This window comes from Adiantum capillus-veneris, chromosome 4 (assembly GCF_014529385.1).
Source record: "Adiantum capillus-veneris isolate H3 chromosome 4, ASM1452938v2, whole genome shotgun sequence".
NCBI classification, from domain to species: domain Eukaryota; kingdom Viridiplantae; phylum Streptophyta; class Polypodiopsida; order Polypodiales; family Pteridaceae; genus Adiantum; species Adiantum capillus-veneris.
Genome location: NC_140934.1, coordinates 88,656,644 through 88,670,102, shown reverse-complemented (window position 1 = coordinate 88,670,102; position 13,459 = coordinate 88,656,644). Strand labels below are relative to the sequence as shown.

General features: G+C 42.4%; 1 pseudogene; it reads right to left on the bottom strand.

Moving 5' to 3' along the window:
- Window positions 1-3,424: 3,424 nt before the first annotated feature.
- On the bottom strand, window positions 3,425-12,169 carry LOC147459563 (uncharacterized; annotated as a pseudogene).
- Between the last annotated feature and the right edge of the window lie 1,290 nt (window positions 12,170-13,459).

Below are 13,459 nucleotides of genomic sequence, written 5' to 3'. Positions count from 1 at the left end.
TTGAGTACTAGCTGACTACACATGTGTAGCAAAGACCTCCATCCACTCGGTTGCCGTTTATTCCAATCAACAAGAGTGAAAGCTTCACATCTCGCTCCATGGTCCTTGACCTTCCTTGTTGACCTTCCTTGCCAAAGCTTAGCTCGCCTTGTCCTGGTTTTCCCATCACCATCATCCTTTTCAAAACCTATTCATCATTGGCATTGGCATACCAGATTTTGATTTTCTCTAGAAAACAGGTTACATACTTGCCATATAACACCTTCACTATCTTGCATCAGACTATAATAGACATGAAAACAGTACAAAGAAAGCCCAAAGGAAGACTACTCGAACTCCTCTTCCTTTGACCATGAGCTTGAGTTGTTCTTTTGCAACAACTTTGTAAAGATCTAGCACAGAAAATCATCTATGGATATCTAGGTGAAGTACCCTTTCATGTCAAGGCACCCCATTTGAGCAGGATCTCCTAGCATGCCTTGCTAAAGCATCCCTTTTATGTCAAGGCGCCTCTCTATTTTGTAGTACTTGTTTCTTTCATACGAGTTGTTCAAGTGGGCATGTTGCTTTCTCAAGTTTAATTTTGAGTGCTAGGACAACTTATAAAGATAAGTTGCAGTTTGTTCATTCTTGTGTTGAATAAAAGCTCAAAAACATAATTTGAATGAGAACCCCTGACCATACTCCCCTTCCACATATGGAATACAAAACTTGTGATCCTTATTGCCCTTTGAATAATAGTTTAACATACGCTCTAAGTTTAAGCTCTCCTTTTCCTAAGTGTTTAGTAACATGAGAGTCTTGAAGTTGCACTATGTTTTGTCTATGTTGAAATATCTATGCTCAATTTCTCTTGTGGGATTAGAAACAAACCTAAGAAAGGGAGGGTCTCCTGACTTTGTATTATTTGTATGTCAAAAAAGTCCAATAAGTGGAATTGATAAGCACTACATGGTCTATTGAAAGTATGCCGACAATGTGGTATGAGTAGTTAATTAACATGACTGTCTTGTTGCATTTTTGTCCTTCTAAATCTTGCAAAGAAAAAACAACTCAAGTCACATGCAAACTTGCCTAAGTCTTGTTCAATTGTCGTTTGAATTATATGAAAGATTATCTCATGAACTTGTGGGAGGTTTCTATCACTTGTTGCCACGAAGTGGCCACATTGTATGCCTTGCATGTGAAAATAGGCAAATCAAAATTTTTGTTTCTTGCTTTTCCAAACTTGGATGTAAGGATGGGCTAGAAATAATTTTGGATATAATGAGATCATACTCATGTTGGGTATTGCAAATTGTTTAAGTGGCTGTGAGCTCAAGTTTTTCCCAATTTTGTGTATGTTTCCCAAAATTCTTATATTTGTCTTAATCCACAAAATTGTACGTAAAACATCAAATTGCACTTAAGTCATCACAAAAGTTTATATTAATTTGTCTTTGTAGCTCTTAGACTTAGATGCGGTATGTCATTTCCATATATTTTCAAGAAAATTATTAATATATTGCATTGACGTATGCATAACAATTACAGACATGTTGCCTACAACTTTGTTATAAACTTGAAGGTTAGTGATTTGTGGTGCTTTGTATCAGGATCATGTATTGAATTAGAAGTTGCACTACACAACAAACAATCGATCATCTCTTATCTCTACACATACTATCTTCTTCTCCTTTCTTTAAGGGACCTACCCGACAGAGTTAACCCGACATATAGTTAAACCAAAGTATTGTGGCAATAACAAACAAAAAAGGAATAAATGCAATAGCATACTACCTTTCACATGTTGTAGTGGAGGAAAAATTTTGGAGGCAGGTTGAGGTCAATTTCATTCTTCAAGCCCTTGTGAACCTATCGTAGTGTGACATTACCTTGAATGTTAAGAATTATCACCAGATCAAGTCCACAACACACCTCAAGCATCTTCAAAGGATTATGTTTCAGTAAGCCCAACTTGTGGCACCATATGGGCAAGCCCTCTAACCACCGAGGAAAGATGAAATGATGACATGGTCCAATAGCAAGAGGATGCAACCACTATAGCCAATGATTGTAAAGCATTAAGCCTATTTAAGAGCTATTCACTAATGAGTCAATTGCACTTTTGGTTCTATCATTTGTGTCTATACTCTACCCTAATTCTCTTGCACTTGGTAGTATGCATTCCAAGAAACAACAATAAAACCTCAGCCATGGTTGATTGTGTGCATAAAATGCTCTCGAGGACCTTGTATAAACAAGCAACAACAATAAAGCTCAGTCATGCATGGTTGATTGTATCCATAAACTCTCGAGGACCTTGTATAAAAGAGCAACAACAATAAAACCTCAGTCATGCATGGTTGATTGTATCCATAAACCTGTTCTCAATCCATAAACTCTCGAGGACCTTGTATATAAACAAGCAACAACAATAAACCTCATTCATACATGGTTGATTGTATCCATAAACCTGCTCTCAATCCGTAAACTCTCAAGGAAATTGTATAAACAAGAAACAAAAATAAAACCTCAGTCATGCATGGTTGATTGTATCCATAAACCTGCTCTCAAGGACCTTGTATAAACCCACACAATGGCAATGCATAAACTTGACATGGGGCTCGCTTACATCCCAACAAAAATTCTTGTAGCAAAAATAAAAACCCATGAGAAGAAACAAGATCACCACGAAGGCCACGATCGCCCACACACAAACAAGGCCAGTTTGTATATACATGCCGCAATGACTACTCAAAATGCCTACATGGCTAATGCACAACACACACATAATGCTTGCATGTCTGACAAGCCTCCTCTTGGCTGATCCTGCAATAATGGTGGATGTAAAGGCCCTACATGTTCATCACATAAAGGTTATGAGTATTCTTGATGCATATACCTTTTCATAGATTCTGCCATCATCAAGCTTCACTATGAAATTCCGTTCACTTCCTTCAAGTGACACCTCATAGTCACACGCAATAGAACCTTTGACTGAGCTGTTGCCATCCCATAACTGCACCAGGTGGTCCATGATTTGAGCAATAGAAAATGCACCCAAATGCTTTTGAGATAAAGGCAACAAAGCATGGCATGTATGGCAGCATATTATGCAAGATTCATCAACAAGAAGAGTCTTACTACAACAATGAGGACAATAAATATGCCACCATTTTTTGAAGTGCACACGACTTCACCCTCGTTGGTGTTTGTGCCTCAGTGAACCTGTGAGTCTCCTAGTCTTGTTTGGCTAGGGGCTACCATCAAGTGCATCCGAAAGAGGATCAATGATACTTGATAGCCTGCCATGCCCAAGCCGTGTTTGTGTGACAGTGGATTGAATTTGTTTAATGCTACCTCTACATGGCATGCTCGCCTTCTTTGGCTCATGGAGGTTTTTTAGGTTCTCCATAGAGATCTTCAGTTGTCCAAGAGCTACCTACTTTCGCACCAATGTCCATGTGGAAAAATTATTCGGAAGCTGTTGCAAGATATCTCTAAACTCATCAATACAAGAAACAATCTCCGTATCAACCCTGTCTGTATCTTGCTCAAAGCTATGCATGTCAACACCCAATTTTGTGCCATCACAACGACTCTCTACCTCCACAGCCTGAGGACATTCTTGCATTCCATTCTTTGTAGGAAGTTCAACCATTGCATGTACAAACTATCCACAATAGGCAAAATTGCATGTAGCATCGGAAAATGGCTTTGTAGTATTAGGCGCACTCCGTATAGATGCTTGCATTGGGAGAACCAATATGGGAAATCACAATAGGAGGGTTGTAAACTCACGTGATACCAAGTGTCCGAAGACATGTTTTGGATTTTGAATAGCAATGTAGACTCGTTCACCACGTGAAGAGTAGGTGGATTAGACTCATATCGTTGAAATAACTTCTCCCCACCAGCTAGTGCTTTGGTCACACTCTTGCTTGAGCCATACACAACAAAAGTTCAGAGTCCACTATTGACATACACACAATGAACTTGTTTAACAAAAGTAGTTGATATAAAATTGCAAGGAGAATGATTAATGCTCACCTAGCTCTTGCTTTTGCTTGAAGAACTCCAATAGAGTTCCTCCCATCGAGGTTCCACTCCTTGCATCACCAATAAGTGCATGCAATAGGTCAAGCACCAACCTATTTATCCTTGCAGCCAACAAAGTGTACTTGATATATTGCCATAATCTCTCCACCAGATTTGTAGTGTCCACATTGCCATGGAGAAATAAGCGCCCAAACTTGGCCAACGCTCACGCCATATACATGACTTTGAGCACCTGAATATTTGCATGCTCGAAGTAGTCCAATAAGAGTTTCTGAAAGCGAGCTTCGAAATCATCCTCACACTTTGAATGCATAAAACATCGTGAAATATACTTGATCTCGCAAGTCTTTTGGCACTTGGGGCAAAAGATTCTCTACCCAAGCTTTTTTGGCATGAAACCAGTAGAGCAAGACATGTCATGCAACTTGCACTCGACACCCTCTATTGTTTTGAGCCCAACAAGCATCATCATCCCTAATGGCTCTCAAGATAGCATTCAACTCTTGAGGGCACTTATCTATTATAATTGCATTCGGCCGAATGCTACCCATCCTTGAAAATATTATGCGAATGGTCAATTCAAAGGCAATGCTCTCCTGACATGTCCCAGTGTCACATGTGCACATCATCAACCACATAGGCAATCCAATCCCAGCTTGATTAGGCAAAACAATTGCATATAATGGCAACCCATACACATTTGTCTTGAATGTGTTGTCCACAGCCCATGCGTTATGTCATAGAAGGGAATACACATCTCCGGCATCCAACTATCTTGAATGATGATAACAAATGGCTTCTGGATGTCTTACAATGCATTTGGTTGTATGGATGGACATATGAAACCTTTCAAAAGCAGCAAGCATCTACATAAGGATGCAAGGACAACATATAAAAGTGAAAATGAAACTATTGCTGTAAAAGAAGTTACCTTCCCACCAGATTGTAACTTTCAAAGCCTCCATATATATCCCAGACCAATCATTTTCTGATTCTCGACCTAAAAAAAAATATCTTAGGTCAAGAAAATGCTATATAGGTTGAGAGAATAAGCAATGAAAAGTACTACCTTGAAGTCGCAAGCTATATTCGAGCTGTCGGACCTCCTTTGGGATCATGAAGAATTGGAAAGTCACGCAATCTACTGGAGGCACTTGTTGCATGTGGAAGTTTTGTTTTGAGACAGACACTTTGGCAACGTGGCGAGATCTACCCACATCAAAGTAATCTTCCATGCAACAGTGAAGCACTCGTGGATGAACCGGTAGATAGTATAAGTCAAGCCGAGAGGTAGGAACATGGCAGTGATACATAGCATGGAGAACAATAGTGACTTCATCAACTTCTTCTTTGAATTGCACTCGTGCCTTGAAAGAACAACTACAATTTTAGGAAATAAGATGTAGCTAAATAGATAATTGAGTAGATTACTTAATGGAGAGAGACAGATTTATATACACGAGATTATAGAGTAGAGAGAGAGAGAGAGAGAGAGAGAGAGAGAGAGAGAGAGAGAGAGAGAGAGAGAGAGAGAGAGTACACACGATATACGTGGTTCACCCAATGTGGGCTACGTCCACGGGAAAGCAGCCACTCAATGGCTTTAGTACTTTAAAACAAGAAGTAGTTTACAAAGGGATCATACCCTTAATGGAGCTCCCGCCTTGCTTCACTCTCACCACCTCACACTCACCTTGTTGCATCAACTTCACACTATGAAATGTGTGTAGAAATGGCCTCCTTTTATAGGCCAAAAGGGCTACCCTCTCTTATGAGAGACAGCCATGTGTAGCCGCCCTTGTGCGAATAAGTCCAAATCGGACCCTCCAATCCGTCCATGTGTGGCCGCCCTTGAGAAGACAAGTCCGCTTTTGAATTCGGCCACCGGCCACCGGCCATTGACTTCCGACCACCGGCCATCGGCCATTGACTACCGGCCACCGGCCAACCGACCGGTTGTTTTCCAACCACTTTCCGGCCGCCGTCCGGCCATAATATTCCGGCGAAAAAAAAAGTCTCGGGGCCTCCGCCCCCGAGGCCTTTAAAGTTGCCCCTCATTCTTGTCCGTGAAAATTTTGGTTTCTGGTGAGTGATTTTCCTTCACGCACGATGGCTTCTCCTCATAATGGGGGCCTTACAAATGTGCGCTTTTACCACAGAAAATTACAAGGGTAAATCAGGCTCCATACTTAACAATCTCCCGCTTGGAGAGTGATCTCCAAACCAAACCTGTGACTGCTTTCCATTTTGGCTTCTTATCCTTGAATGCCGATTGAAGATGAGCAAAAGCTCAACTTCTCCTTGTTGACCACCTTTGTAAACATGTCTGCAGGATTTTCACTTGTATGCACCTTTCCTAGCTTTAGTTGTCCCTCTTCCGAAAGAGTGCGTATGAAGTGATATCTCACCTCAATGTGCTTTGTCCTTGAATGAAAGGCTGAGTTCTTCGCAAGATGGATAGCTCTTTGGCTATCACTGTACAAGACACAATTGTCTTGTTTGAATCCAAGCTCTTCTAAGAATCTGTGAAGCCACAGAATTTCTTTGCTTGCCTCAGTCATTGCTACATACTCTGCTTCCGTGGTAGAAAGTGAAACCACTTTCTGCAGCTTTGAAGCCCAGCTTACTGCTGTGCCTCCAACCGTGAACACATAGCCAATAGTGCTCCTTCGAGTATCTTTGTCACCTGCCATATCTGCATCAGCATACCCTTCTAGAAAAATATCAGTTCCTCCAAAATACAAAGCATTTGTTGTTGTCCCTTTTAGATACCTAAGTATCCACTTCATAGCTTGCCAATGCTCTTTACCTGGGTTGTCCATGAACCTACTCACAACTCCCACTGCATGTGCAATGTCTGGCCTTGTCCAGACCGTAGCATACATTAGAGAACCTACCGCTGCAGCATATGGAACTTTAGACATATAGGCTATCTCCTCTTGTGTCTTTGGACACATATCCTTCGTTAGTTTAAAATGACCAGCCAAAGGTGTAGAAACTGGTTTTGCATTTTGCATTGCAAACCTTTCTAGTACCTTCTTGATGTAATCTTCTTGAGATAGCTTTATTGTCTTCTTCGTCCTGTCCCTTGATATTTTCATACCAAGTATCCTCTTTGCAGCACCTAAATCTTTCATTGAAAAAGATTTGGACAGCTCCTCTTTTAGGTCTTTGATGTCCTGCATGTTAGCACTTGCAATCAACATGTCATCAACATACAACATTAGGATGATGAATTTCCCATCTCCCAAATTCTCCGTGTAGACGCAGTGATCCGAGTTGCATCTTGTGAATCCATGATCCAACATCCATCGATCAAACTTTAAGTACCATTGTCTTGATGCTTGCTTTAAACCATACAAGCTCTTCTTTAATCTGCAAACCATTTTCTCCTTACCTTTTACTTCATACCCCTTTGGTTGAAGCATGTAGATTTCCTTCTCTAAGTCACCGTGAGGGAATGTCGTATTTACATCCATTTGCTCGAGATTTAGATCATGAGCAGCCACAAGGCTTAAGACAAGCCTAATTGAGTTCATTTTTACAACAGGAGAAAATATTTCATTGAAGTCAATACCTTTCTTTTGAGAAAAACCTTTTACCACAAGCCTAGACTTGTACCTTTTCTTCCCACCTTCTTCTTCCTTTAGCTTGTACACCCATTTGTTTTGAAGTGCCCGCTTACCTTTAGGCAACTCAACCAACTCCCATGTTTGGTTGCGATGTAGTGAGTCCATCTCGACTTGCATGCTCTTCGTCCATTCTTCTTTGGATTCATGTTGCATAGCTTCTTCATATGATTCCGGCTCTCCAGAATCTGAGATCAAGAGATGGTTGAAGGAAGGAACAAACCTTTCTGGAGGTCTACTTGCTCTTGTAGATCTTCGGGGAATAGGTTGAGGCTCCTTATTTGGTTGACGTTGTTGCACATTGTCACCATTTGCAGTCCTTGAGTCTTCACCATCCTCAAGCTCCATGTACTCATCACCTGTTTCTTTTGTTTGTTTTCTTTCCAAGTAATCTTTGTACATATTTTGTTCGTTAAAAATTACATCCCTACTCCTTAAGATATTACCATCTTCAGGATTCCATAGGCGATACCCAAAGTCTCCTTCTCCATAGTCAATGAAGAAACACTTTTTGGACTTTGCATCTAACTTTGATCTTAGGCTTCTATCTATGTGCATGAAAGCCTCACACCCAAAAACTTTGAGAAATGCATAATTCACCGGTTTACCTGTCCATGCCTCTTCTGGAACTCCCCCATCCAATGCCGTTGAGGGTGACCGATTGATTAAGTACACAGACGTACTTACAGCTTCCGCCCAAAGCTCAAGCGGTAGGCCTGCATGTAGCCGCATGCTTCGTGCTCGTTCCATGATTGTCATGTTCATCCTTTCTGAAATCCCATTTTGTTGAGGTGTCCTTGGGGTTTTCCTTTGCCTCCGAATGCCATTGCTAGCACAAAAGCTTTCAAAAGCTTGGCTGCAATATTCGCCTCCATTGTCGGATCTGAGGCATTTAACCTTGGTACCTGTTTCATTCTCCACAAAGGCTTTCCACCTTTGAAATATGGAAAATACATCGGATTTATTCTTCATGACATAAACCCATGTTTTTCTAGTCGCATCGTCTATGAATGTTACATAGTACAATGAGCCACCAAGTGATGGTGTACTTGCAGGACCCCAAACATCAGAATGAACCAACTCAAGTTTTTTATTTTTTCTTTCATTTCCTGATTTTTGAAATTTTACCCTCTTTTGTTTACCATAAACACAATCTTCACAGAACTCTAAGTCCACTTCTTTCAAACCTGGTAGAAGCTTCTTTGTTTGAAGGATTTGCATTCCTTTGACACTCATATGCCCAAGTCGGTAGTGCCACACCGCACTGTCAACTTCTGTAGTTGCTGCACAAGCTGAAGGTTGCGTGCTAACAGTACACAAGTAAAGTGTACCGACTTTTTCACCCTTGGCAACCACCAAAGATCCCTTTGAGATCTTCCACCGTTTGTTTCCGAATGCAATGTTGTGACCTTCATCGTCCAATTGTCCTGTAGAGATCAAATTTTTGCGAAGAGAAGGAACATGCCTAACATCTTTAAGCTTCCATTCATTTTCGTTAGCAGTTTTGACAGAAACTGTACCTTTGCCGACAATCTCACAAGCTTCATCATCTCCCAAGTATACATACCCAAAATTACCTTTGGTGTAGTCTTGGAAATGTCGCTTGTGTGGTGTCGCATGGAATGAAGCCCCGGAATCTACTATCCAGGAATTAGACACATTGTCTAATGAGAGAATTAGAGCATCTTGCTCTACTTTACCTACCACATTGGCCTCCGATGTTGGCTTGTTGTCTTGAGACTCTGTCTCCTTCTTCTTCTTGGACCAGAAATCCTTCTTGACGTGGCCCTTCTTGCCGCAGTTCCAACATTCAAGAACTGACTTTGTGCGTGACTTGCTCCGCCTTGAGCGATCACGACCCTTTTGGTTTTTGAACCTCTCCTTAAGCCTTCCTCTTGTTTCCACTGATAATGCAGCACTTGATGATTCTCCTGTGCTTCTCCTTTGCATTTCCTCGCGTAGGAGAACACCCACAACATCATCAAACTTAAGAGTATTTGTGCCAGAGATAGAATTACTTACAGCCATCACAAGGCTGTCCCAACTATCCGGTAGAGATGATAGTATAAGGAGAGCTCGCACTTCGTCATCAAAATTGATTTTCACTGATCGAAGTCGACTTATGTTTGTGTTAAAGTCATTTAGGTGTTCTGCAACTGAACCATTCTCTGTCATCTTTAGATTGAACAAACGCTTCATAAGAAATACCTTATTGGATGCCGATGGTTTCTCGTAGAAGTCGTCAAGTGACTTCATCAAGTCCTCCGTGGTCTTCATCTCCGAAACATTGAAGGCCACCGTTGACGCCAAGATTAACCGGATTGTTCCCAGTGCCTTTCGATCAAGGACAATCCATGCTTCATCTGCCATTGTTGCGGGCTTCTTCGCAAGACCGCCTAGTGGCAAATAGAGGTCCTTCTGGTAGAGATAGTCTTCAATCTGCATCTTCCAATGTTGGTAGTTTTTGCCTTTGAACTTCTCAATCTTGAGCTTCCCTTCCTCCGCCATAACTCTCACTCAATTCAAGGAATCCTTTCCTTGAGATAATTTAGCTACGAGCAAACCTTGCTCTGATACCAGTTGTTAGGAAATAAGACGTAGCTAAATAGATAATTGAGTAGATTACTTAATGGAGAGAGACAGATTTATATACACGAGATTATAGAGTAGAGAGAGAGAGAGAGAGAGAGAGAGAGAGAGAGAGAGAGAGAGAGAGAGAGAGAGTACACACGATATACGTGGTTCACCCAATGTGGGCTACGTCCACGGGAAAGCAGCCACTCAATGGCTTTAGTACTTCAAAACAAGAAGTAGTTTACAAAGGGATTATACCCTTAATGGAGCTCCCGCCTTGCTTCACTCTCACCACCTCACACTCACCTTGTTGCATCAACTTCACACTATGAAATGTGTGTAGAAATGGCCTCCTTTTATAGGCCAAAAGGGCTGCCCTCTCTTATGAGAGACAACCATGTGTAGCCGCCCTTGTGCGAATAAGTCCAAATCGGACCCTCCAATCCGTCCATGTGTGGCCGCCCTTGAGAAGACAAGTCCGCTTTTGAATTCAGCCACCGGCCACCGGCCATTGACTTTCGACCACCGGCCACCGGCCATTGACTTCCGACCACCGGCCATCGGCCATTGACTACCGGCCACCGGCCAAACGACCGGTTGTTTTCCGACCACTTTCCGGCCGCCGTCCGGCCATAATATTCCGGCGAAAAAAAAAGTCTCGGGGGCGGAGCTTTAAAGTTGCCCCTGATTCTTGTCCGTGAAAATTTTTATTTTTGGTGAGTGATTTTCCTTCACGCACGATGGCTTCTCCTCATAACGGGGGCCTTACAAATGTGCGCTTTTACCACAGAAAATTACAAGGGTAAATCAGGCTCCATACTTAACATACAATTCTTTGTTTCTCTCTCTCTGTGCTTGTCTCCTCCACGATGCCTTCTTGAACCACCACGATGAAAAACGTAGATGTCCTCTACCTTACCAAAACTTACTTGGGCTGATCTTATCTTGACAAGTCTCACCTTATGCTTAAGCGCAATACTCTCTCTAGCGCATCATTCATGTGGGCTTTATCTGTTAAAATTTTCTCACTTGGGTTATTCTCATCAGCATTCAACTTTTCTTCAACCTTATTTGACATAAGCAATTGGGGAGGGAGTTTTGTGACATAAGCAATTGGGGAGGGAGTGTTGGATCCTTGCTGCACACTTTGCAAGATCTAATCACGTCTCTGATAAAGGAAATAGGTATGCCATGCTTTCTCACATCTGTACACCATTCCGATTTGAGAATATCAAATACTTTTTCACATGCCAAAGTGAGCCCCTTGCGGATCAATGTGACATTCTTCTATGATAGATGTCCATTGCTCAATTGGTGCAATTGCCAGGAGAGGCATCTTCAAGAAGAGCTTGTTCGATCCATCATGTTCGGATCCTTGAATATATAGATTGTTCTTCATCCTGTTCCATCTTTTTATGTCATGGACATTTACTTCTCGAAGTGTAGCCAAACTTGGGTTGCAAATCCCCTTCATATCTTGAAGCATTAGGTCGTAGCTTACTCGATCACACTAAAGAAGTGGTGAGAAAGATGCAAGGATGGATCATGAGACGGGATCATAGGTTTGACCATGTGGATTGAGTCCCCATTTGAGGCCCCACATGGTTGCTTTTGAGGGAACTGGGCTCCAGCTTTTGGATGGTCGGTACTGCTTGAGTTCCCTTCATTCAGCCAACCATTATTAAAACCCAACAAATCCTCAGAATCTTGGCTTGAATTTGATTCAGATTCGCTGCTCTCCTCTATACCCTCATTCAAATCAGGTATAGGCCCATCTTACCCTTCATGGCTACTTCTTCCTGCCAGTTACCCTCCATGGCTTCTTCTTCCTGCCAGGTCACATTGAGATCGATGTTGTAAGCGTCTTTGATCCTCTCTTTGCCTTGCATTACCTCCTCTTCCACCCAACATGCATTCATGTCCATCCTCTCCCTTTTCTTTCCAGTTAACCTCCAAGGCCACCCAAAAATTAGAAACCTTGCAATCGTCCGAATTTGAATTCTCCTACATGCATGTCGATTTCCCACGCGCCAACGTGGATGCCTTTCACCCTTTTGACCCCGCTACGTGGGTGTTACTTAATCCGGGTTTAGTTTTTGCTGAGGTGGACCGCCAGGCGGGCATGCCTATCTGGGTTTAGTTCTTGCTGAGGTGGATCGACAGGCCAACATGCCACCGGGTTTAGTTTTCAAGTGACGGACGCTCTAGATCCCCCGATAGCCGTGCGCCCACTTCACACCCCTTGATCTCATTGCCACCCCTGGGTGTTACTTAGTCTTGAGGCTCTCACTCTCTCTCTCTCTCTCTCTCTCTCTCTCTCACACAGCACGAATGGCAACGAAGAAAGGCGCAGCAGGGAAGAGAGAAAAAAAAACTAGTGTCCTTCGTGGATTTAAGGGAAGTGCAACTGAAAACACCGGTTGCCAAAGAAAGCCAAGACCTTCTGGTTCGAGACGCCATGAAGATGGAGATCTCTGCCTTCAGAGATCTGACCTGTTCCGCATCGGCCCGCCATACAATCTTGACTGCTTCGTAGATGTCTGGTGTCCATCAGGAATCAGGCAAACATTTTACACTGGAGCAGCCTCTTTTTGTTGACAACGCCTCCAATCCGATCTATGACCTAGTGCTTTCACGGGAGGAGGAGTGCTTGAAGCTTCAGGAAGAGTTGATCAAACAAGAGAGCAAGGAGAAGGAGCATCTCTCAGAAGAAAAGAAAAACAAACCAGGAAGTTCTCAGAGATCAGTTATCTTCAAAGAACTGAGAGGTGGAGACTCGAAAAGTATGGCCGTACCAAGCTTCATTAGATTCATGGAGACACGAGGTCTGATATGCTACAACATTGCTGGATATACCATCCTCTATGAGGATGACCATCAAGCTTCTAAACCCCAAGAGGAAAGCTCAAGTTTCCCATCTATTCTTCTCAGGAAGACACTGGGATGAGGCTTTAAAACGTGAGATTGTGTATGTGGAGAGACTTGGGACATGTCATTCATTGTTAATCCAGCATCTGGAGATGGTACTGAAGAGGAGGAAAGCAGAGAAGAGCAGCATTTGGAGGAGCATGGTACTGAAAAGGAGAAAAGTAGGAAAGGCATCAAATATGCCACGAAGCCTTTGTACTTCAAAGTGCATGGCACTACAGATTTCTTTGGTTGCGACTTGATACCCTCTCTTTCTGATCTGTTCCAACACATTTGCAACATTTGAT